Below are 27,224 nucleotides of genomic sequence, written 5' to 3' on the forward strand. Positions count from 1 at the left end.
TAAAAAAACCAAACCACCAAGCAACACACTCTTAAATCTTTCAAATTATTTATTCAAAAAATGACAGCATTTTCATCTCTTTACTGGGAGACCCTATCTAAGCAATAACATCTCTCCTCATGTGCAGTCATCTCTGAGTAAACAGTCATTCTGCTTAACCAATAGGGGACTGCAAGGAAGATGTTTTTCATTTTAAAGGATACTCAGAGCTGGAACATGTTTCCTGTGTCAGTATCAGCATTGTTCAGTCCTGGCCATCATAGTGTATTACTGCTTTCCTGGGTGTCTGGGAGTGGGGTTCCTGAAGGCAGCTGAAAAAAATTACTTGTCATGGAGAGGCAGTATGCCCAGAGAATATAATCCTTGAATATGTATAATCTTGATGGACATTTCTTCGAATATGAACCATGGCCAGTTCCAAGTCCAAAACAGTATTTTGTAACAGAAAAGAAGAAAATACCATGTAGGAATCCTTTCTTTTTAAGTTTTTGAAGCATAATCATTGCTACGTTATGAGTGTCTTTAACTAGTGCTTCAAGGTGGTGAATAATACAGAAGGGGAATGAGGGCGAGGGGTTTGAAAGAGCTGCGTGAGAGAACAAGGGATCATAGGCAGCATCAATGACCCATTGTAACACATTGCAGGCAAAATACTCTGTAGTTAAATTCTTCAGACTAGATAGGTGTTGTAATTAAAAGTAGTTATCCCTCCCTGATTTCTTTCTAAAGAACTTTTCTTAATGAACAGGATAATTTCATTAAAATATTTTTAATGATCAAAAATTTAGAAATGTTTTATCCATCTTTCATATTTCTTCTAAATGACCTTAAATTAACCTACAGGGACATTTCACTCATAAGAGATGTTTTGGTAAGCTGTGAAAGCTTTAAACTAAAATCTGACACAGTCTGATTTGATCTGCAAAGACAAAACTGAACTTAAACAAATAGAGCTGCACCAGTTTAAATCTGCTGAAGATCCAGCCTCACGTAACTTGAAGATAATAACTGGCAGTTTGTTATTGGTTATGTGTTCTTTATCACCTTAAGGCAAAGCTCAATAAAATCATTGGGAATTTTTCCAATAGTTCAATAGATTTAGGACCAGGCCTTCATTTGGTAGGGCTTCTTTCTAACTTCTTTTTCACAATATCCATTTACTATGTAGAATTTTCTATTCTTTTCTAGTCAGGAGCCATCTTAATCACAGTTTAGATTTCTGTCATGCCAGCAATGACATTTTCTACCAATTTTAGGAGGATATCTTACAAACAGGGATCACATGGCAACTGACAAAAGGATTGGCAAAGAGACCTTAGGGCTAGAGGTTGGCCAAAGGTCCCAAATGGTATCTCAGAGGTCTGAAATATGAAGTAAGTAAACATTTCCACCAGCTCACACAATAGAGACTTAGAATTTACCTGCAGTTTTCAGTGTATCCGGAAAAGCTATTTTAAGTGCTAAATTTAGTTCTTGTTAATAATTCCATGCCAAATGAATACATGAAAAAAAAAATCAGTCTTGTCAATAAGGATACTGCCAAGTATTGTGAAGATTTTTTTTTTTTTTTTTTTTTAAGACAAATCATTTATATAAACTTTGGAAGTTCATAAAAGTCAGATGGTTTTGGTTGTTTTATGGTGGGTTTTTTTTTCTGCAGGGGGCTTCTGTTGGACTGTACATATCTAAGAGTTGCACACAAATAAACTGGGGAAACTATAATGACAAAACTCATTTGTATGCACAGTGATAATATGAAGTCTGTTTAAAAGCTTCAGTTGGACTTAGGTGATTCATAGACTTTGTTCTTACCTTTTGCCACAGGGATGAATTACAGCCACACTGCAAATTTGATTGTGCACGGAGAGCATGTGGGAGGAAAGCTGTGTAGCTAGAGGCTCAGGGTAAACCTTACTGAGACAAAACAGAAAAAAATGGCAAAAATACAAAGAAAATATAAAATGATTAAAAACTGCAAAGACATATGGGATGGGAAGGGGACACTGAGGTGGAAGAAGCTACATACTAATGTGTTAGACAGCAAATTAATTGTTTAAAGTAATATGTTTCTTAGCAGGTTACTGGTTTAGACCTTCACTGAAACCAAGGAATTATGACAAGGAAATTGTAATAAAGAATTCTCTCATTTAAATAAAAATGAAGATAAACTGTTTTAGGGAAACTTAATTTTATTGAAGGAGACAAAGCTGGGTTCAGCAATTCAGGACACAGAAAGAAAAAATAGACATGAAGATTACTTTTTTAAGTCAAAGAAAGATAACAAAGGTCATACAGGTTATTAATTTCAGAAAAGAAAAGATAAAATAGGATTCAAACTTTATTAATTTCATCCAAAGCAGATGAAATCGAATATATGGGTCATTAATTTCAATAAGGAAACTCAGAATAGATAGTATTTATTTAATTTTGTAACTTAAAGTAAGGCAGAAAATTTAAAAAGTGACTAATTATTAACTGAAGCCAAGGTAAGGTTATATCATAAGGTAGACTTTAGAATCCCTTTGGGAATTTATTTAGATTAAAGCAAGGTAAGGAGGAAAAGGTGAGTCTACATTTTATTTTAGCAGTGTAGGAGAAAAAGCCTAGTAAATATGGAGCGGGAGAGCATCTACATCTGAAGTCATCACAGTCAATGACAATACAGTGGTCTGTGTCCAGATAATTTCAAGCATCTCTTCAATTGTGTTGCTTAAATAGGAACAAAGCATGTGTCACCGTGGCATAACTAACAAAGGTAAGATATCATTTCCCTGAAGAGTAGAAAATTCACTGACCGAGCAATGTGTATAGAACTGTATAAAATTTTTTGTGTCCAAGAAAAATATGCTTTAAACAAACAAACAAACAAACAGAAAGCTATTTCAAAAAACTAATTACAAGCAAGAGGAACACAATAGAAAAAATATTAAAGTAGTGGATTATATAATTTCATAGAACCAATTAAAGTGTTACAGATTTACAACTTCAGTGAGATACTGTGATAATAGTTACTAATGTACAAAAATAACTTCTTGATGTGGCTTTCAGAAATAAGCAACATGAGATAAAAACCTATGGCAAAGGTCCAGCATAGGACGCAACTCTATGTTGTCATGTTGGTATTTCTCACAGATTTTTCTTTTGAGGACGTTGAACTTCAATTTTATGCAGAATGAATCAACAAAAACTCTGCTCTAGATGTTCCAATGTCTGCTTCAACAAATAAAAATATATATTAATGTTTGTTTCACAAAAATGAAATATAGATATATCACAATCTCAGCCTCAAACACTCGCAGTTGAAAAGTAAACACATTATGGAGAAGTCCCACTTCAGAAAGCACGCATACTTTCACAATCCTGCTGATGAAAATAGCTATATACTTATTTTTTTTTCTCCCTTGGTGTATCTTAGGTAATATTGAGACAATAAAACTTTTTATTGATTACCATTCTTCCTGTGCTTCATGTACAAGTTCAAGATCTATATGCAATTTATGCTCACGCTCTCTAGAATTACAATGACTGGGATTATTTTAGTTCAGAGTTTAGTTTTCAAGTATGTGTCAAAAGTGAAAAGTAAAACGTACATTCTTTACAAAGGATTTTTTTTTAAATTGCTTTTGAGTTAGGTGGCATATAGGATAGTAGCACATAAAGTAACAGATCCAGACAGTGTAAAAAAGTGTGCTGATATTTACCTCCTTCATTCCCTCTGCCAGTCTGCTGAATGAAAGGATTCATTCTATTGAGGTGACTAATAATATTACATTTTCAATAAATTCAAAAAACAATGCTGAAGCTGTATTTTCCTACTGCAAATCCTTATAAGGACTATAGTTCACAGTCCTGTTGTTTATTAAGAGCTGGTTTCCCTGGACTATTTTTCCAATAGTGTTATATAGATATTGTTGAAGGATGGCCCATGTTTAAGTTCCTTATTTTTGGAACATCAGACAAAATCTGGGGTCCCTCGCAGTACGGTTAAGGCTCACTTACTTAGTTGAGGTTCATCACATAATTACATTGTTTCACTCTGTGTTTGGAATGGATCATGAGTGGAAATTATGTTTTGAGGTATATATTGTGGAGGGAACAAGATTTCTGCTTACAGTATAAGGATGGACTAAAGGACGTAAGTGCTTATTTTAGGAAGTTACATCTAAGAAACAAGTAATCCTGGGTAACATCAAAAAGGTGCAATTTCACCTCAGTAACAGGATTCAAATTAATTGCCGAAATATCCAGTGCTGCTTGAGATGATGGCCTAGGGTATGGGAGACATCTGCAAAGGGATGGTGGATAAGTTGTAAGCTCAGTGGAGACCTCTGCCCTCTGGGCCTGGGTCGGATGGATCTCAAATAGCAAGCATCAAATATAGGTGCCTGTATTTAAACAGCTGAAGTTTTCCCACTGGTCTGAAGAATCACTAAAGGACTTATTCACAAAAGTGTTCTGCTATCTGTGATGCTTTGGGCAACCTGCCTGGCCTGCAGACCTTGGGCAAGGAGGGTGCAGGTCTCCTGTAACTCCTGTGTCCACCTGTCACTTCTCAGAAAGGAGTCTTCAGCTACATTGGCATGTTGATGTTTCAGGTACCCTTGGCCATCTCAACATTAAAAAATTCCTGTATTTAGACAACTATATCTCTCCATAGATACCTAGTCTAAAGTGAGTTGAACTTATTTCTAGTCTCCAGTGATTGCATTGATTAGCTCTGCCTTGATTAGGAAGTGAGATAAGATAGTAGCTCACACGCAGACACTTGGATTTGTGAGTGTTAATCTAAAACTGAATCCCATGTATAGCAAAGCATTACCATTTTAAATCATCCAGACAGATTTAAACCAAGACAGATTTAATCTAGTAGGCTAATTGAAAATTCCCCCCAAAATTCAGCTGATTCTTTATCTTGTGCAGAATGGTTCAACCAGCTTTAATTACTGCAACCATTCGAAAACCTAAGATGTTATCATTTTAATAGACTGTGCTTAATAAAGTAATGGTTAGTGTTGTGTCTTGTATATAGTTTTCAAACTATGTGAAGCTGTATATGTACTTTACTGAACATTAATTCTAAAGAAGTTAACCCTTTAGAAGTATAAACAAATTGCATCTCAGTATTATAACATTCAAAATGTTATCTGTGCCGGCTGAGAATTTTGTCATAGAATCATAGAATGTTTGGGTTGGAAGGGACCTTCAAAGATCATCTAGTCAACCCCCCTGCCATGGACAGGGACACCTGTCACTAGACCAGGTTGCTCAAAGCCCCATCCAACCTGACTTTGAACACTTCCAATGATGGGGCATCCACAACTGCTCTGGGAAACATGTTCCAGTGTCTTACCACCCTCATAGTAAAGCACTTCTTCCTTATATCCAATCTAAATCTTCTGTCTTTTAGTTTAAAATTATTACTCCCTGTCCTATCACTACTAATACCCTCTGGAATTAATTTTATTGAACAGAATTGAATACTTCTATTAATAATATTTTTTGTTATTTTCTTTTAACTACTACCTTCAGAAAATGCACTTTTAAATATGCCTGAATGTATTTTATGACATACTATATGTATCATACACCATATATAACTTTGTGTATTAATATAAATATAACAGTAATTCATTGCAATTTTAGAATCCATCTGTCCAGCCACTAGCAGAGACCTCTGACAGCAAGCTGTCCTTTCCACTTCTGGTTCTCAAAACAACGTCAGAATGAAGATAGTGTCTTCAAGACTAAGTCACTTAATAGGTTATCCTTCCCAACGTCTTTGTCTTGATTTTATTACTCCCTGAGCATTCAGTAAACACTGAAGATTACTATCTCGCCTAGTACTTTTTTTTTCCCTATAGTTTCAGTGTTACATTTTCAATAATGCGATGGCTATATTAAATATCACTATACATATTTTTGGAAGTAACCTTTTTGTGTATAAATAACATAAATGTAGCTGTTTGTCAATTCAAATTTAGGTTAACATTTAACGCATCAGAAAGGTTGTTTGGTCAGTCAGCACAGAGCTGTACCTCAGTCAGTCACCTCTGCCTTTTTAGTGTGACATGGTTTTGTACACTGTCCTGCGAGCTGCAGAAACAAGCTCTTCACTTTATACTGGCTCAAAATCTCCTGATAAAACATCAAACACCAACATGTTTATTCTGAATAATTGCCTTTTTGATGAACTTTCAACCAAACAGCTAAAAAACCTGTCAGATTAGGACGACATTCAGGAACAAGTTTAGTCCCCGTGTGAATGAAGGGTTGTACAGCTGTGTGGCCACTAATATATCGTGTGATACATTTATTATGTAATGTGTGTCCTTCACAAGTTGGCACTGATATCTGGTACCTTTAGCATCCCCTGTAAATTTGCATTTGGCACACCCAACCATGGAGAACTTGAGTTAGAGAAGGGTGCTTATATTGTATTTTGTAGTGATCATGAGAGGTGTTCTCAAAGACCAATATTTCAGGCTTGGACCAACAAAAATTGTTCTTTGCCTACTGATTTGAATGTTAATGGAGCTCTCTTCACTGTAGTAGTGTTTGCAAATGCTGCTCCAGGGTGGTAAACTATCTTATAGGTCAAGATGTTGGAATGAACATTAAGCATTGAAAAAACTATTTTCAGGTAGTCCTACTCATTCTTTTACCCCTGTGAGTCTTACTTTGGGCAAGCTATGTAACACAGCAGTTACAGCTTCCAGCAGTGCTTCTCATCTTTATTTTTGGGCTGAAGCTTACACACAGAGGTAGTGTTATTGAAACAGAAATTAGAAAAAAAGGCTGTGAAGTTCATATTTTTTAATTTAGGATATGTTCTGGCTCCTGCGTGTGAAATGATTGTGAGACTTTTCTCTTACGTTTGTGCTTACTGAATCGCATTTTAACTTTTAAACTTTAAATGGCTTATATAGGAGTCAATAATGAAGTCATTGATTAGTCAAAACACAACTGACCAACAAATAAAGAATTTCCAAAGCAATTATGGAAGCTAGATGCTTAAGGGTTGATTTGCAAAAGTATGAAAAGACTATTCGGTCCCTATTTTATGCAGAAACTGTGTGACTAAGTCCTTACCATTTTTTTCTTAGAAATTTTTTCTCTGAGATCAAATAATGAAATTTCTTCAGAGTTTGTGTATGAATACTATCTAACTCTGGAATCAGAACCTGTAAAATGGTTCGCTGAAGGTTCCAGTTATGGAAAAATTGTAGCCATTCAAAATGGAGATGCTTATGAGCAGAGCTTTTTAGCTGAAGTACTGCAGGAATGTGATCATCAGAGAAGTAGAAGATATTTCCATATTCCAGTTGTCTTCATCCTCTTTTTTAATCTTTCCGGATTATGTCTGTGTCATGCTCAAATGAAGGTCAGTCAGCTGACACTGTTCCTGATTTGCAACAGCAGTTTAAACAGGTTCTGTTTTGAACAAACATGGTATTGCTCTTAACTGAGCATACAGGAGAGGCACTCCACTTGCTCTCTGTGGTAGGTCTGAGGCCCAGTGAGTACACCTTCATGGTTCCACCCTTTCCTGTAAGAAGATTCTCGTGCATTCACAGCTAGCTCGGCAATCTCTGAACTTAGGCAGTAAGAAAGCTAAGTCTTAGATATGCACAACTTAATGCTGAAGTCACTTATGAAAAAGTGATTTAGCCTCCTAAACTATGTAGACTTTTTTGAAAAGATTATCTTAACTTTAAATTTCATGTGAAAATTCTTAGCTTCACTGTTGCAAAAAGTTAATCTTTGCATGTATGTTTTATTAAGAATGTTGCAAATTCTCAGTCCAGATGCCTTTACTGCAACATTCTAATCCATATAAAATGGCCGATTTTTAAAAAAGTGTATTAAAATAGACCCTCACATGGCAGACCAGAATACAACAGTCATTTTGTCCACTGTTAGGAAACCCTGATGTAGGACTCCACACACACATGCACACAGAGAAAGCTTGAAGCCCTTTTCTCCCAAGATACTTTTCACAGCTTAGTTTATGGAATGGAAATGTAACTTCATGACATTAATGTATTTTGACATTCTCTGACGAAAGACCAGCACTTCTGTTACGACAATTCTCCGACAAGACCAGTGGTGTGCTGTTGCAGTGTGGCTATATGAACAAGCCACTGCTGGATTGTAATTTGTAGTGAATCATCTGCTCTGAGATAACTTGAGTTCAGGCTCATGTCATGCATTGGGCAGCTTGCCCTGTCTTCACAGAAGTCTAAACTACCTCAAATTAACTTCTATCATATCACCTTTTTTCTTTAGACCTTTTTTATCTACTTCTCTTTTGCTGTGCATCTCAACTTAGTCAATGGTGATGTGACCTAGGTTACCAACCATGCTCTTGTCCTCTGGAATGTCACATTCCCAAATTGTACTTTTCATTATGTAAAATGCTGTGAGAGCAGGTATGTGACCCTAAGCTGTGAATCACTGCCTTGCTGACTTGTTAACAAGTTACTGCCCATTAGCTGATCCATGATAACCACTCACATATGCACTTCTGCCCCACACTACTTAAGGAACAGTTTATCTCTTTTTTCATGAAGTCTTAAGTCACATCAATCTATTTTGCATTTATTACAGTCTACAAGATCCCATCCACTGATTTATAATGATATGTGCGAAGGGTCTTGGTCAATGGTAAATTTTAGGTAACTCAGAGTTCCTTACCCCTCTCTGAAGGATCAGAGATTCCACTGCAGAAGTGGCATCAAAGACTTCACACAGACAGTTACCCTAGGCCAAAAAAATTCCTTCGAAATGGCCATCCCATGGGCAAACTATTTCCATGTTAAATTATGCATTGTTTTATTAAAGCTTCATTTTAATTTACTGGGTTTCATTGACAAAGAAAATACTTTCACATATTATACACCTTTGGCCCAAATCTGGAATTAAGACTCTTGCTAAACATTTCAGCTGTGAATGATCCCCTTGAAAAGAACTAGAGCCTGTTACTTGTGTTTCTTTGTATTTTATTAATTTTACAAGGCACAGTTATTCATTGTATGTGGTTGATCCTACGTATAAACGTCTCAGCATTTTTTACCTTAGAAATAAAGTTATCTATTAGATATTAATAACATAAATAAGCATTCTTGATGAGTTTAAGCATTAAACAAAATAAAAGATATCATTATCTATAGAGGAAACCTATTAACCTAAGTTTACGTTTAGGCATATAAGCATTTCCTTTACTATCAGTAGAACTTTTTATACTCTTTAAATTGAATCTGTAAAAGGCTATGCTGGGTTTGATGGCCTAGAAATTGAAGCATGGGAAACATGGATCTGAATGAAGATTTCTTTCAAAACTCTTAAAATAAAGTGTTTGTGCAGTTAAAAATTCTTCTTATGATCTGCCAACCTTCAGCAAAAATTTGGCAGGTTTTACCTCAACATTGTGGTTAATTAATGCTTAACTATTGGGATTGTTTGGGGATTTTTAAAAAATTCTTCATGAGGTAGAAAAGCATATCTGCTATAAAATGAAAAAAATGACTGTGTTAGGATTTTCAAGTTGAATATTGCAAGAAGTAGTGACCATGCAAACAGAGCTGCCATCTTGTGGATGAAAACATCCTAAGAGCAGGTGGCTCGTGTTGCCAGAATGTAGGAGAAAAAAATGCTTATAATAGTTACCAGCTCTACCTGACTTGGCATTCAGCTCATATACAGGATTATGAGAGCTGTAATTTTGAGCTTGCACATTCAATCTCTAAAACCTCTTATCACCTGACTGAGTTCTAATTTTCCCCCAAATCTTTAGACCTAGCCCTTCCAATATTAATAATGTATAGGTTAAGCAACACTGAAGAACCGCTTGTGTTTTTCAATTAGTGTCTGGTGCAGAGCTATGTTTTGTAATATAAATAATTGGTTTAACCATTAAATTGATGTGACAGAAATAATTGTCAAGCAATTAAATGCAGTAATGATTTCAACTCATGGGAAATATATACTAATAAACCTGAGTTTCACTTTGCTTGAGAACTAAAATATCCACTCTTGTTAGATTCTTCAGCATTATTCACATATCAGTTAATATTATGTTATGGAAAGAAATGATACAGTTAGTTACTGAAAATTGTTGGTCACTTCTCTTTCATTCTCTTGCTCTTTCCTTCTTTCTTTTTCCATGGGATTTGTATTTGAAACTATGATGCCAAAAAATATCACCCGCAACAGTACCCTCGTTGTCTGTGCCAGGCGTGAGAGTTAACAAGCTAGTCTCTTCAGACTTATGTCAGAATGATAGGAATATATGAATTGTGAGTTCCTGGATTTCACGCACAGTCATGTACATGCTTCTTTGAGCCCTTGTAACCTATTCTATGTTTATTTTGTTTAAATGATTTTTCATTTAAAGAAATGGCCTTATGACTTTTTTTGTTGAATTGGCGCGCTATTACTGCATATGTAAAAGGTATGATTTAAATCCTAGCAACATTTTTTTCTGTTTGTAATATAAATAATACTAATTTCACACTGGTTATAACGTGTGTGTGACAGCATGTGCAAGTGTGAAAAATGCTCTGTGACTTGATTAGGATCATGGAACTGCTCTGTTATCTACAGCTGTTACCTTTGCTCAGCTTGAATCTCCAAAGCCAGCCATGTTTTTAAAAACACTGGTGACAGATAATTTTTGTTCTTACAACAAGGAGCATGTACAAACTGATAATATATCACTAATATTCATAAGTCATTCAGTCTCAAAACATTCTTTTATCATATATTACTGCAGAAAAAAAAGACTTTTTTTGTAAAGAAAACATGTCAAAATTTACAGGCCATTTACTAAGAAATATTCTCCACTAAAATTCCAAATTAGCCTTCGTACTATCCTTTCTAAGTGAATTTTCTACTAATATAAGTTACTGCTTAGTTCATAAAGCATAAGCTCTGTATTATCACCATAGATAACATACTTTATGAATGCTGAAGACTTTGTAAGAGTACAGCACTCTACCATTAAAGACTGTCTAGCAGGTCATCTGTGAGTGATATGCTCTGTTAAAGAATAAAGTGTAGTCTATGTAAAAATAAAGAAATGTGTAGAACTTTAATTCATCATGGCAAGATTAACTAGATATGGGAAATCAGGGTATTTTTCAGGCCTAATCAACCCATGTAATCGAATTTTGTCAACAATATGTCTGTTTGGTCTAGACTATTTATAGCACTAAATATTCAGGAGAATAGAACTTGTACATATGATACATCTAAGCATATTTTCTCTCATCAACAATTCTTTTACTCATGACTCATATCTTCTTAGCAATTACTATGTCTTACCTTTATCATTAATCGTACAAAAGCAAAGCCGGCATTCCCATTGTCCAAATTCATCTTTTCTGATCTGTAATTCAGTTTTGTCACTTTGCATGGCAATGAATCTTTTTTTATATAAATTTCCATCTGAACTCCCATGTTTTCTGAGCAGAAATAAATGAACAGAGGCTTTCATTTTGGCCTAAAGTGCATTTTGACTAATAGGTTAGCCTCTAGATCCCCACACAGAACTGCTGTTTATTAAGTCCCCAGAATTTAATCTCCTGAGTCTCTATAACTTTGTGAAAGAACAACAAGGAAATGGCAGAGCTGTTTATCAAGTTTATTCTAGAAATCTTATGTTTCATGTCTTATATATTAAGCTAAACTGTGTTTGATTATATTTTTTTTTCCTGTTTGTGTGGCTTGGTGTGGTTGGTTCTTTGGTTTTGCTTTTTTCTCCGGAGAACAAACCGAGTAAGACAATTTTTAAAAATAATAATACTTTTTTTTTTGTCATAAAGGATATCAGACCATAAATAAACTAGTGTGGTATATAATTTACTGTAAGTAAATACTGAATCAGGTTCCTATCCACTGAAAGAAAAAAATAGTTTCCATAGATGAAAAAAAAAAGTTGATGCAGAACAAAAGATACCAATACAATGCCTGCTAGATAAGATTTTTTATGTTTTTCCACAGAGCAATAGGAATTTTTGTCACTAAAGCTGAGAGATCAAAAAATTCATTTATGGAAAAAGCAATTCTTTAAGCACTGCTTTGGACTCATTTAAAAGTTCACGTGATTTATGATATTGCCTGTAATATAGCAAAATACTTAGTGCCACTATATTTAGGACATCACACATTTGGCAGTGTGTTTCATGCCTCATTTACTGCAGAATGTCTGGGCTGCTACTTAGCATTCAAAGAGTAAGCGTGCATGTACATTTGTGCATCTCTTTACTTTTCTGTTAGTTTTAAATACCTAAAGAGACACAATAATCAACCTGACATTGCAACAGTGCAATGTTCTTGAATTTACACCCTTTTTCCGCTGTGTACCTTTATGAATCTCGTGCCTGAAGAGGAGGCAATGCAAAATCACGGAAAAAAGTGGTTCTTCAGGTGCTGCATGCATTAACCTTTCCTTTAATACCTCTTCTGTTCAATGTTTTGATGACTACTGTCATTTAGTAAACAGATTATGAGCATGCAGTTACCTGAGGGTCTTGCTTAATAATGTAGGCAAATTAGGTTTTAGGATTTTTTTAATTGCTACATTCGATGGCTAAGCAACAAGCACCTGCCACTCCTGGTCCCCAGAGCAGGAGCTTATTGTACAGTCTTGTTTTCACCGAGAGAAAAAAAAAAAAAAACAAAAAAAAAAACCAACAGAAAGAAAGGGGTGGGGGAAGAAAGGGAAAAAAAACCCCAGCCCCAGCCCAACCGCGTGTGTCCGTAGGTACCGGTGTCACGGTTAGAGGGGCAGGTCTCAATCCGCGGCTGGCACGTTAGGGTTAAGGCGCGATTCCAGGTGAGCGAAGCCAACGAGAGCCCGCCCGGCGGCCGGCTCTGACATCAGCGGGCCCGGGCTCCGGAGCCCGGCCGGGGCAGGTCCCAGCCGCCGGGCCAGGTCCCAGCCGCCGGGGCAGGTCCCAGCCGCCGGGCCAGGTCCCAGCCGCCGCCGCCGCCGCCGCCGCCTGCCCCCGGAGCCGCGGCTCGGCCCTTCCTGCGAGGCCCCGGGACCCGCTCCCGCCGCCCGCTCTCCCACCGCGCCGCCGGATCGAGCCGAAGCCATCGGTTTCCCCGGGTCTGGTAAGAGTCGGGGCTGCTTTACCTTCGCTTTCCCGGTACAGGTGACGCGCCTAACCTGCGAGGAGGATTGCTCTCGCGGTTCGGAGGCTTACGCGGCTAGAATATGGAACGAGCAGCTTTCGGGGGCAGGAGGGAGATCCTCTAGAAAGGGAGCGTTTAAAGGGAACACAAGTCAGCGGCTGCCAAACTCTACTTCACCGTATGGAAACGAAGAGCCCGCACGTTTGTGCTGCTCTTCAGGTGAACCGGAGAGTCGTTAGGCTGACAAGACCATCGCACGGAACAACAATTTAATACCTGTATTTTTCCTTCCTTGAACACCTGTGTTTCCCCTTTGAAATCTAGCTTTTGCTGACGAACAAAGACACGGGGAGATTTAAGAAGAGGGAATTTAACGTTGTACCAACTTTGAAAAATGTTCAGGGATACTTTTGCAGATATAAATCAAAACCCATGAAGATTAATACCAAGATGTTCGAGTTTCCCGTTCTGGAATTAGTTATAGTCACTTTGTTCTGCTAATTTCCATAATTTAAAGTGATAAGAAACTGAGTCAAAGATTACAAGTGTTCAGTGTGCAATATGCTGGTAGCGAACCACCCAGTGTAGGTTTTCTGTTTGTTTGTATGTTTTTCCCCTTTACATTCTGTAGCTCATATTAAAAAATGTCTCCTTCTGCAGCTATATGAGTCTATGTATACACAGAGGCTGAAGAAGAAGTGTTTCTATCTTTTACATTGTTAACACCTTTGTGGTTTGCACACAGGGAGGAGGGAGAGGAGAAGGATTCTCTCCGCGTAACTTCCTAATTTTGCAACAGAATAAGTACATTTAAAGCTTCTGAACCGATGTGGATTTAAGAGATTAGAAGTGACAGACAATGACAAATCAGATGCAATAAAGGATTTAATTGACTGAGGGAGTTCAGGGGCTACTGTATGAAGAATCCAATAACCGGTTTAACTAGTCAAGTAGTGTACCTAATAGGAAATAATAAATATCAGGCACCAGCTAATTTAAAAGCTTGATGACATTTATTTTATAGTGATTAGAATTCACTAAATACCTAGGCCACTTAAGAACTCTCTGCATTTATTTCAGTAATCCATGACTACACAATGCAAAGTTTTAAATAATGATATATGCAGTGAGTATTACAAGTGCTTGTAAAACTGAGATATATTGTCATTCAATCTAGCTATGAGTAGGTCTGCTCTAAATCACTATCAGATGAACAATAGTTACTTTCAGCTCAAACACCACTTAAGACAGTAAGGTTTCTCAGCTGTATTATACTTTTGTACTTTTTACTAGTCCAGTCCTGTCTATGCAGCTCCTGATATTTACTATTGTTAATTCAGCTCTGGATATTAATGTGCCCAAACAATCCCAAGCTTCTATTAAATGCCATATCTATAATATGGATGGGGTTAGAACAACGTATTTTTGTTACGGTGAAACCTTCAGTATGGTTTGTTGCCTCTTTGCTAGCAAAAGGCAGATATTCCAGTTCAAAGGTGAGATGACCGTGGCCTGTAAGGGAGAGGAGTATTTGACATTTTACTACTTTACCTTTCTTGCTTAGATCATTATTGAAATTAATCAAAATTTATCTTATGCCAACCTTGCAGCTATGCCTTTAGATTTATTTTCTTTAATTAAAAAGTAAAAGGATTTGAACCTCTCCCTCAGTTTTACATATCTACTCATTGCATAGGTCCATGTCATTTATCAATGCTTCATTACTAGGCTTCATGTCAGATCTCACAATATTTCTGTTCCTATTCAGTTTAGCCAAAATTCACATATGAACACATTATCTGTTATTTCTGCTGTAATACAGGATGATGGATATAACAGAGATATAATGCTGATTTCCTACACACTCACAATGTTCTGATCCAAAGCATTCAAAGACTGTTTTTAATATATGAGTCCTTTTAAGTACTAATGTACATTGCTTTATTAGATAGCAATCATGGACCTAGGCAAGCCAAGGCAACTTAATGATATGATAATCCAAACAGATAGCAATCAACTTCTTATAGGAAATGAGACTTTCTAGTTTAGTTTAATCTTTCAAAAGGAAGAGAAATCACTTCCAGAAGACCATTTTACAGGAAAAATATGGGTGGGGGTTTTTTGCCTACTTTCAATCAGAAACTAAGTTTAGTTTAAAAAATTGAAGAAAACCGTATTTCTTGGATACATATAGTGTTGCAACCTTTGTTTTTATTTTAAAATAATAAAGATAACTATGATAATGCTAGCACAGGGACTGCATAGCAGATTGACCATTGGTCTGGGAAAGAGTCCTTCTAGTCCGGTGCTTGAATGGCTGATTATGTCCACAGAGCATGCTCTGTGAAGTCCCTATTCCATCAATGGCCCACTGTATTAAAGGAAGAATTAGCATTAGGTTGCTTGATTGTAAGAACAGCTCATTTTGTTTGTCTGATTTTCTGTGAATGAGGCAACTCATACATTTTCACAGTGACATCAGGTAACAACCCTTACAATGAAAATTTGAGTCATTCCTCCTACACAAGATACTCACTTCTCTTGTCAGATAATTTTGAGTGAAGTGACATAAGGGGATTTTTTAAAATAAAAATTCAATGCATTTAATACTTCTTAAAGTAAAGGTGTCAGCTAAGCAGAAATATGATAATTACATCAATTGCTGAAAAAGTATCCATATCACCAGCAGTAAAAACATGAACTAAAAAGTAATTCTTCTTCCTCTATAACTGGCAAAGGAGAATTATCCTTAGAAAATACATATTAAAGTAGGGTTGCAATAGCACATTTTGTTCTGTATGCTGTTTACAATAAGTACAGGAGACAGAGGAGTTCCTTCATACTCCAAGCTTTCATCCAAGGGTCAGGTTTTTGGTTTATCTAGGATAGATTACAAGGAGGCTCCTCTAGGAACTTCCAAATTATAAAAACAGCCACAAAACCTTGTGCTGCGACCATCTTCCTTGTCCATCACTGAAGTTCTTTATGCATAAGGGTGCCAGAGAAAGAGACTGAAGAGTCTATTCTGTTCCCCTATCTTTTCTCTCCTTATATTCCATTACACAAGCCAAAAAAAAAAAATCCTTTTCACCTATATAGTTATGAGATTTTTTTTTTTCTTTTTCATGTCTCTCTCAGTAAAGTTAAAGGGAACAGAGATTACAAAGAATTTCTAATGTGGGAGATGTGAGATGCGGATCTGCATCCATCCCTCCAAGTCATTGTTTTCCTTTGGAAAGAAATCCAGATGTACAGACATGGAGAGCACACCTTGAATGTCCTCCGAGAGGACACCTGTCTGGATGATTAAAAGACCAGTAATGTAGATCACACATCTGTCACACAGTACAGACATTGGCAAATTTTTGTTTTGTTTTGTTTGGGGTTTTTTTGTTTTGTTTGTTAAATGAAGTCCAATGGATGCCCTCATACACAATAAAAATTGTGCTGAAAGAAGATCATGGTCAAGGACTTACAACTCAGATTTTAAGGTAGTTTTTCAACCTGTTTAGATCTTTTGCTTACATATAGCATGGTGCTTTTTGTTTCCATAATTGTCTATTTCCACAGAGGAGTGTGACACTGTGAGTGTATAGACGCAATCCTACATGGTTTAGTGAGGGTAATATTAATTTTAGCTACTTTCAGTCAAGATGGTTCCTCTTATAATCAGTGGAGAGAAAGAGGCATCTCTAAAAAGGGATTAATTTCATCTTTAAAATAATTATTTCCGATAGATGAGCTGAATCACTCTCTGGAGGGGTCAAATTCAGTCTGTATAGACAACCTACCTGAATACTTTCAATTATGTGGCTAACTTCCAGACTTTTAAATATGGTCTAATTAAGATCTTTAAGATTTCTGAGTAGCAGTGAATCCCACCAGTACCATAAATAATAAATAAACGAACAAACAATTATACCCATTATTTGCTGCACGTTGGAGTCACAATTATTTATTTCTGCAATAGATGGACTGTGGCCTTCACCTCTGCAGTGGCAGGGGTGTTGACGGGAGCACTTGGCCCAAGACTTTGAGGTTCCACAGGTATTTGCTGGCAGTCGGGAAATGTAAAGCTTTGGGAAACGTCGATCCATGGCTGGCAATAGGGGGAAGCATGCTCCATCTTCTACACTCATTCAAGCACTGTCTCCCATTCTTAAAACTCTTCTTATTCCTATGCCTGACCATTTGTTTACTTGCTCCCAGAATCACTGGAGACTCTAGCTATTGCTCATATACGCTGCATATTTTCGAACTATTACAACTTGGCTAAATTTGATTGGATTTTTCTCCCTAAAAGACAGAGATAGCACACACGTTGTTTCTCCTGCCAGTCTTGAAGTCCATTAGGGACTCCTCAGACATTCAAAGTATTGAGCATGGACTAAGAAATGTCCCTTGTCTAGTCTCATTCTTTGACAACAGCATCAGGTGTCTAGTATCTATAATTTGAGGACAAATGGTCAGTGTCCATATTAGTAAACAGGAATTTTTGAACAGGAACATGGGGCAGTCAGCCTATCCCTCCAGTTGTCAGTCCATCCTTTTGGATCAGCCTCTATGCAGGAGTTCTTAAGCGATCTTCTGAATAGTATGGTAGTTTACTCTGCCCCCATGCATAAAACAGCCCAGAGAATTTAATCCAGCAAATCCTTCATCAGGCCTGTGATTTTGGTCGAAATAGTTTGCTACAGTTTAAAAAACCAGACACATAAGATGGTAAGAATGTATCAAACCAAGTTGTGCTAGTTCTTATAAATCCAGACACAAAGCTGGAAATTACTGGATACAACATATTGATATTTTGCTTATTAACTATCAGAATCAACCTCTTCATAAACTTTGGATTTTAGGATCTCGACTCTTAGAGTGTTATCTCATTAATAGATGAATGATTATAATGGATAAACAGAAAGCAAAAGTGTACTTTCAACAGAGAAAAATGAGAAAACAATGTGAAAGTACTTCTCTCCCCCTGTTCCCTCGCTTATAAATTTAACAATTAAATAAAATATCATGGACAAATTTTCAAAGAGTAAGAAGACTTACTACATCCTGAATGAAACATAATCTAAATAATCTATTACAATCTATCATAGAATAATATTACTTTATCTCTCACAAATGGCAAGTATGGCTTTCATAGTTGCCAGGCTGTACTTATCCACATCTGATGGTCCCCATTAATTTTTAACAATCGTCCTGTCACCAGACCAGTGAGCTGTAGAAAATACTGTGGAGATGTCACTTTCCTTGATGATTGCAGTTAATGCTGCTGCCCCTCTGAATCAGCATGAAATGTAGACACTTTTATGACTGAATCTGCAATCTGGGATTTGATCATGCTATTTATAGTATTGCTAATGGTCTGTAGCACTGACAAGGGGTGTGTTCAAGTCATTCTCTCAGTTACCCTTGTTTTCAGTTGTAAAAGCAGAACAGACATCTGGATCCTACATATCAGTAACTAGACAGAAAATAACAGCACAAAGAGGTCATGACTTTCACTGGTGAAAGATTTTAATGGGGTTGATTTTTTTATGTCTGTGGACTTTTTTACCAGTATTCTTTCTGAGAAAAGGGGGCAAATTATCTTGATCTGGTTTCTAGAAAGTCAGTTGCAGTCACATGGCAAAATGAAAGGAGGCTTAGTGTCATCTCAAGAAAATAAAGCTGAACGAAAGAGGAAACAGCTGTACATGGGTTTTAAACAATGGAAGTCAAGTTACCATGTGTTACTGTATTAGCAAAATGCAATTTTCAATTTTTATCAAAATATTTTTGAAACACTGACTCACTTCTGAGAAGGAATGGTTTACTTCCAAGTCCTCATTTTGCTTGCAAACCCAATTACTAAAATGCGTAGTATCTAGTTCGTTTTAATTTTTGAACCTGAAAAAGGTTATGTACTTTGAAAACCAATTTTTGGGAAGAATTCTTCTCAAGTTAATAACATTAGAATACTTAGAAGATTCCCTGATATTTCTCCCTCTCTGAAAGCATATCTGAATCTTACCATGCCCAATATCCCCCAAAATTATCAAGAAGCCTGTTTAATGCCACTGTCCTTGTGATTGCTGCTGTAACCAATGTGTAATGGACAGGAGGCATTATAGCATCTGGCTTCATTATTTTGTCTTGTAATTCTCATAGAAATATGGGGAGGAAATAAACAATAGCAACAGTTAACTATATTAATGATCCCTGTAAACAGTGCTTGATTTCCTATGGGTTTATGTCCCTTAATTAATTAACTTTTTAAGTGATTTATACTAAGATTTGTTGTTATCTCTCCATATGCTTGTAAAATTAAGCCATTCTTCTCCCTGCAGGACTGGCTTATGCTGACTAGTTAGAATCAAGTACCAACACTAGCATACCAGGAGAGCTGTGTTGTCTCACTGCCTCTCCTTTCAGCTTCCTCCAACACAGAGCACAGGGAGTAAGAGAAGGGTTACTCTGTTCTGCTCTAATTGGCACTAGAGAATCATCCCCAGGATGTCTAACTTTGGTGTCTACTACTACATTCAAAAGTTGTGTGGGGATGAAGAGTAAGCCTATTTTCTCAAATACAGAATATAGAATGAACCACAGAGGTGATACATTTCATGGACACTGTGTTATGAGGACACAGTCTGTAAAATATGTCCAGAAACATGCTAAGCATTTCATGTGCAAGTATAGCTCTAGTATGTCTTACGAAATTTTACAGTTAGTTTTTCCTATGTACTAATTTAGCTTGCATGAATATGATTTAGTAAGACATTGAAGCATCCTATCAAATAAGTTTCTATGAGTTCTCAGAACTATCAGTAATTCATTGAAATCTTTCCAGAACAGGTAAAACTTCTGAAGGCTGTAGTTCTCCAAAAAGATTAATTTCTTTGTTTGGTTTAACCAAAAATTTCGGAAAGGTAAATGTTTCATTCCCAGTTGGGTAATTGTTTCTTCCTGGTATCTGGCAGAGACCTTTAGGTTGCTTCTAAATTAGAAGTAGACAAGAGAATAAGCAGACCCAAATCCTCAGTGGGCATGTTAACTTCCTTCCTGTGACAGAGAGAGGAGGTATCAGTTTCTTGCACACTTGCAGTGAATTCCCTCCTGGGCCTCGCAATGTTTCACATTGGCACTGCAGTAGGCTCTCTGAGCTCCCGGAGAGCTACACTAAAAGAAATGGTTAGACTGCCTTTGCTAGGAGTTTCAGAAATTCAAGAATCAAAGGACTGTGACAGACAATTATAATATCTTTGATATGAATAACCATACTTAATCGTACAGATAATGGGAGATAATTGACTAGGTCCCACCTGCTTCATGCCTCCAGATGCATTCAGAGACTAAAAATCTGTGCGCTTGTACTAGAATCACACTTCCTTTCAGGACAGCCTTACTCATTTTCAGTTATTTGTTTGCATTAGCAAGCGTACTTTTAATGTGGCTTTTTATTAAGCATTCCATTTCCAGTATATTTTTTTGTCACATGTAGTATGCTCTATAGTACGTTCCAGGGACCATACTGCACTTGAGGTAAAAGCTTTTAAGCAGCTCCATTCCTGTATTAAACAAGATTACAGGAATCTTGAAATTAAATCGTACGTTCAACATTTGAGTTCTAGGCAATCCTCCATCTGAAGGAGTTGAAACCTATGTTTTTGTCCTTACAGGATCATATCATAAACACTGACCAGCAGACACAGGGGGAGACAGGGCTCTTCCCACCCAGCCCGTTGAATCTGGGACACTGTGCAACCACAGGAATACGAGAATATAGGCATGCTGGTTATGTAGGAAATCAAGTAGCATTGCAGCTTTGTAGTGCTCTGGTGAATGACAAATGCTGGATTACTTCTGAATTTTATCCAGTGACTGTTTAATACAAAATATACAGAGAATTCAGAGAGTTGGCTGCAGAACCAGGGCAATTATGTTCCAGAGAGCATACTGCAGAGCAGATGTGCTCCCTGGTGCACACCATAGGCTTTGTGTGTGCATCATGACCATGTTCTCTTTTCACTTTGGGATGAGAACCCCAGACCTCTGCATCCCTCGTTCCCCTCTGAAAGAAAGACCGGGTGCCCCTGTGCACTCCAATAACTATTCTGATCTGGATGACTGGGAACTAGGGCAGTGGTGCAAAGCACAGACTGTATCTGCCCCACAGGTAGACGTGGTGCTGTTTGTAGACAGCCTGATTGTGGGTCTGTGCTCAGCATATAAACTTCCTTGACAATCACTCAGAGACACTTAGCTGATACAGATAGGGCACCTAACATAGGTAATCGTCATTGCTTGCTAAACTTACTGCCTAAAATAAGCAGTCTGGTCTTGACCTTATGCACTGTGAGAAATGTTACTCGGAGAACACATTAATCCTCCTCATTCTTTTTATGCTTTGATGCCACTTTTAAAGTCTTTGCTTAAATCACAAAAAGATGTTTTTAATAGTGTATTTGGCATCAAGTTCTCCTGCGCTACTCTCTTCCTCACCTGTATGTCTCCTTTGCTACTCCTTAGGACTTAAAATAAATGAATAAAGTTATTCTATGAAGGACAGAGTAAACGAAGCCAGTTTGAAGATACTTGGTGTGGTGTCTTTCCCTTGGTAAAGATTTGTGATTACACTAATCATCTGCAGACTGGGACAGGGACAAGCCTTTGGCACACAGGAAAGACCATTAGTTCTCATACATTTCCTTAAGTGACTATTGTCAGAGAAAAGCTTGTAAGTCCTAGCTAAATGCAAAGATGTCCTAAAAGATATTTGTCTCCTCAGAATGAGAAATTGGCTGGGGACATACTAATGGGAATGCTTTCTAAAGGGATCATATTTCTCTCTAGTCAGGTTTTTGGGTACAAACAAATTGGTGCCTGCTGTATGAGGAAAAAAACCCAACCTTTCCTTTTGCTTCACCTGACTTCACCTTTTTTAAAGTTATAGACTATGAAAGGTAACATTCTGCGTCTGCAATACGAAACTGCTTTTTCCCTCTGGCTCATGTTGCTTTGGCCAATGTCAGTGCACACATTTCCTAAATATCTGTTGCCCTGCACTCTTGTAGCCAAATTTTGCCAGTTTAGAACCTCAGATTCTTGAGAACTGTAGAGCTCAAATTGACTTTATTAACTCCTCATTGATTTCCTGTACAGGTTTTGTATTGACCAAAAGCCTATTTCCAGGCCAAAAATCCAGTCGTATCCTGGGCTGCATAAAGAGAAGCATGGCTAGCAGGTTGAGGGAGGTGATTCAGCCCCTCTCCCTGTGTATCGCATCCAGCTCTGGGGTCCCCAGTACAGGAAAGACATGGACCTGTTGGAGCAGGTCCAGAGGAGGGCCACAAAAATGATCAGAGGGCTGGAACAGCCTAGAAGACAGGCTGAGAGAGTTGGGGTTTTTTAGGCTGGAGAAGAAAAGGCTTCAGAGAGACCTTATTGCGGCCTTTCAATACTTAAAGGGGGCTTATAAGGAAGGTGGAGAAACACTTTTTTACCAAGACCTGTAGTGACAGGACACGGGGTAACATTTTTAAAGTGAAAGAGAATAGATTTAGGTTGGACATAAGGAAGAAATTCTTTATGCTAAGGGTGGTAAGACACTGAATCAGGTTGCCCAGAGAAGCTGTGGGTGCCCCATATCCATGGAAGTGTTCAAGGCCAGGTTGGATGGGGCTTTGATCAGCCTGATCTATTGAAAGATGTCTCTGCCCATGGCAGGGCGGTTGGACTAGATGATCTTTAAAGGTTCCCTCCAACCCAAATCACTTTATGATTCTGTAATTCTATTGAGTGTTTCTACCTCCATCAATGAAAGCTTGTTGGATTAAGGAGATATAGTCTGAGATTAATAGTCTTAAAATGACATCTTTTAATGAGCCATCACAAACACACATGCAAATTTAAAAAAAAAAAAAAGGCTCTTCCACTCGTTCCACAATATTAACAAATTATTGCAAGTATTCCTGCAAGATACTAAATTGATTACAAAATGATGATTAAAATGTTTACCTAAAATATTAGCATAACAGGAAGGACTGTGAGGAGATCCTCAGCACTGGTAAGGCCACACCTGAAGTACCGTGTCCAGTTCTGGGCTCCTCAGTACGAGAGACATGGACATACTGGAGAGAGTCCAACAAAGGGCCACAAGGATTATTAAGCTACTGGGTCCTGTGAGGAAAGGTTAAGAGAGCTGGGACTGTTCAGCCTGGAGAAGAGAAGGCTCAGGGGGGATCTCCTCAATGTGTATGAGTACCTGAAGGGAAGGTGCAAAATGGACAGAGCCAGGCTCTTCTTTTAGGTGGTGCCCAGTGACAGGACCAGAGGCAATGGGCACAAATTGAGACACAGGAGGTTCCACCTGAACATCAGGAAACACTTTTTTACTGTGAGGGTGACAGAGCACTGGCACAGGCTGCCCAGAGCAGTTGTGGATCCCTCTCCTTGGAGATATTAAAAAAAAAAACATCTGGACATGGTTCTGGGCAACCAGCTTCAAGTGGCCCTGCTTGAGCAGGGTGGTTGGACTTCTGGGGGTCCCTTCCAACCTCAACTATTATGTGATTTTGTGATCTTTAATCTTTTGAGGACCTCTCAGAACCACTGTTGCTTTTTGCTTTGGCCAAATAAATTAGAAAAATAATAAAAACTCTTGAGAGTGAAGAATGCTTAAAACTGATAGAATTTCTGGGCAGTGGCTCAAAGCTACACAGCTTTGAGCTCTGTGGTCTGCCTCCTGCAGCTGTATAAAGCCCATTGATTTTCTGGACATAAAGATTCGGATCTAACAATGGCTAGATGGATCAGCGGCAACATGTGAGAAGGGATCCTCTTTCCCTGATCATTGAGATGAGGGACATGACCCCCACACCCAATGCTTCTTTCGTGGCCTGGGTTTCCCTGTGTCTAGATTTCACCAGGGGACACATCCATATGCAGCCTGGAAGTGCTGCTTATTAGTTTCATTGACTAATTTAGTCAATAAAATTTTAGATTTGTTGATATACAACTGAACATTCTTCTTGTGATCAGCAGTCACTCAGAGCCAAGAAATTTGACAGATGTCTGTTTCATTCAGTACTTGTGCTCTGAGCAGCACTGTGTAAGCCAAACCTTTGTCTTGCACAATGACTGACTGCAAATCACTCACACCAGCACTTCTTAAATTTACAGTTCACCTACCCTTTTTTAAATTTTCTTCACATTTTCTAAACCCTCATTTTTCTGTAATACAAGTAGTCCATTAAAATGCAGAAAATAATAAAGATGATGATGATAATGACTGGTAAATATAGTTTATTTTTTTAACTGCAACTCAATTTAAACATTAATGAGACACTGTAACGGTAAATACAATATTGTATGTTTTATAATATGGAGACATAATGAATATGAGACCCTGATAGAACTTGCTTGAAAGAACTTGATGAAAGAAAAATAAGGGTGATGCTGTTATTGCTGCTAATGTTTTTTCATTCTGATTTGATCTGGTAAAGATTAGTGAGGTAGTTCAGGCAGCCTTGGAAGAGTTTCATTGATGTTGCTTTCCAGTTCAGTGCTAGATCGCACAGGTGACAGCTCTTCAGTGGTCCAATAAGGACCAACTTTAGTAATATGGATACATATTTCTGTAGCATTGCACTGTCTACTTCTGCAGCAGCAAGATTTGATAGGATTTATGAGATATTAGATGAAATCTTACGATTGACTTCCAATGTCATCACAAGTATCATTACAATATAGCTTCAGGTTTACAAAAATAATTTGTTCATCTGAAAATACCACCTATATAATGCCAATTTTTGTGCTAATGTGGATTTCCAACTGTGTAAAGCAGAAATGTACGTAAATTCAATTTAACATGCCCAGAGGCACAGACTTACATACTCCTTTCTGAAACTAATCAGTTATTCATTCATGAATCTCATTTTCCTCAGTCATCTCGACATACTTTACACTTCAACCTTTACACTGTCTTACCTTTCCAAAGTCAGTATTCAGTTATGAACAATGAAAAACATTTAATTGATATCTAAGATACCCCAAATAAGCTATTTGTAGTTCATTTCCCCCCTCAAAGAGCACCTCTGTTTTCCAAAGACAGTAAATATTAGTTGGCTGCTTTTTATGACAAATGTTCACTCCCTTCCCCACCTCCTAATAATTTTTGAACTTTTTACCTAGTTTAATAGAGAAAGCCAAAGTTTAGATAAGAACACGTCAAGTTTTGTGAAAACTAATTGCAGGAGGCAGACTGGAAGAAAGGCAGGAAAACCTCCATCATGGTACAGCGTCTGGCAGAAGCCAGCTGCCCAATTAGCACATGCAGGCTGGCTGGTGAGGTGGTGTGCCTAAAGCTTCAATCTGTCTCATAGCTAGCAATGATGTCACAAGTGTCCACTTCATATGGTGATGATTTCAGAAAGAAAAGATACGCATCTATAGGAAAGTTTCTTCATCAGTTCTGTGCAGAGAACAATTTTTTCCTGCTAAGCCTTGCAGTGAGAATAGAGCTTTTCCCCTGTGCTGACAAGTTCCGCTAACCCGTGATTAGTCTAAGCGTCTTTCTTTTCACTTGCATTTCTTGACCAATGTTTTAATACTGTCCTTTCCTCCTTTCCTCCTAACTTCGCCCTTTACCACTTTATCTCATACTCAGTCATATTTGTCCCTATTCCTTCTCTCCTTTCAGGTGATCGTGTCTTTAAGTTATTCCAGTATTTCTCATCTTGCAGCATGTGGACCACAGGTGGTTCACAGATGCCAGAAAATGGCATGAGATGCTGAGTTGTTTTTAAATCAGACAAATTCACACACACAGATTCAAGTAAAGGAACAAGCCAGAGGAAAATATAAACCTAGTTGCCAGTGTGCATTGTGTGTCATTTGTTGATTTTTGTTTTATCCATTAGAATTCCCATTGAGGATCCCGTTTGACCTGCAGTTACAGACACTGTTGTTTTTTAATATCTCATGTGCTAGCACATTTTCAGTGCACTAAATAAACATAGTCTGCACTCATACTGTTACAATCTAGAGCATTCAGGGTGAGTTTCTAATATTCCCTCTATGTTCTATCTACAAAAAAATGTAATATAGCACAGACTCACCTGTGGATCCTGGCCCTATGTTTTAAACTGCTAGGGCTCAGGTTTTAGTATTTGGATTGTAATTTTTCAATGATATCATCAGCTCCATCTGATCCTTTTTTTTTATAACTTCAGTTGCATTATGGTCTTTGCAGGCTAGGCGAAATAGGTATCTATGTAGTACCATTCCTGCTATGCTACAAGGTAAGCAAAACCATGTGGCTTTCTTAGTATTGGGTAATAATTTCTGCCATGAAGTAGTTACAACAGTCGAGACATACCCATCCCAACATGGTCATTTGGCTTTTGGGTTCAGCTGGTCCTCGTTCTGCTCTCTTGCAATGCTGTAAGGAGAATGAGCTCGTGTCTTCTTATGGTGTAACCTGTTAGAGAAAATCTTCAAATTAAGAAGCAGTAAGTAATAGAGTAATATCTTCAAGAATATGTGTTCTTATATAACTTTTCCTTGTATTCCCAATTAATCTGGTTTGTTGGCAATTCCTTTTGTTCACTTCATTATTTGGTAAACATATGCTGGTTTGAGTGTTTTTTCTCTTGTAGTTTGTAAGTGTTGAGGTGTTATATATTGATAACATTGATAAATGCATTTTGTGTATCTTAAAAATAAAATGACAGAGTTTTGTCTGTAATATGCTCAAATAATTTCCAAATGAATGTTTGGTGTACAGCTTAATCCTTTAATCTATTACTGAAAGTTTCTCAAGAAAATACATCATTGCTGTGAAGTTTATTCAGAGGTATTTCATAGGAAATTGATACTTGCTCTAAAAAAACATGCTTACGTGATCCATGATAATGCTCTTACAAGTGGAAATTACTGCATTTAGAGAATATACAAAATATGGTAAATAATTCTGAGCTGCTTATTCTGTTAAAGTAATCATATTTTTATTTGGAAAGGTATAAGATTAAATATTATATATGTGTATATGGCTCTAAGACAAGAAGAGAATTAAAAGCAACATCATTTCAGAAAAATGT

General features: G+C 37.4%; 1 protein-coding gene and 1 long non-coding RNA gene across 8 annotated transcripts in view; one reads left to right on the forward strand and one right to left on the reverse strand.

Moving 5' to 3' along the window:
• MGAT4C (MGAT4 family member C) overlaps window positions 1-27,224 on the forward strand; it is a 419,270-nt gene that overhangs the window by 252,404 nt on the left and 139,642 nt on the right. The window contains exon 1 of one of the 7 annotated variants that reach the window (XM_030003164.2): window positions 12,772-12,835. The exons of 3 other annotated variants lie outside the window; for them this stretch is intronic. The gene's annotated coding sequence lies outside the window, so the exon portion shown is untranslated. Of the gene's footprint in view, window positions 1-12,771; window positions 12,836-12,995; window positions 13,158-27,224 lie in introns of those variants that run through there. 3 more of the 7 variants (XM_030003165.1, XM_030003161.1, XM_030003162.1) reach the window with 3 other exon arrangements.
• LOC115336343 lies at window positions 1,726-13,307 on the reverse strand. Its single transcript, XR_003921723.1, has 3 exons — window positions 13,139-13,307; window positions 8,695-8,760; window positions 1,726-1,914 (listed from the first exon to the last, which is right to left on the reverse strand). It is a non-coding gene; the product is annotated as an uncharacterized LOC115336343 (long non-coding RNA).

This window comes from Aquila chrysaetos, chromosome 26 (assembly GCF_900496995.4).
Source record: "Aquila chrysaetos chrysaetos chromosome 26, bAquChr1.4, whole genome shotgun sequence".
NCBI lineage: Eukaryota > Metazoa > Chordata > Aves > Accipitriformes > Accipitridae > Aquila > Aquila chrysaetos.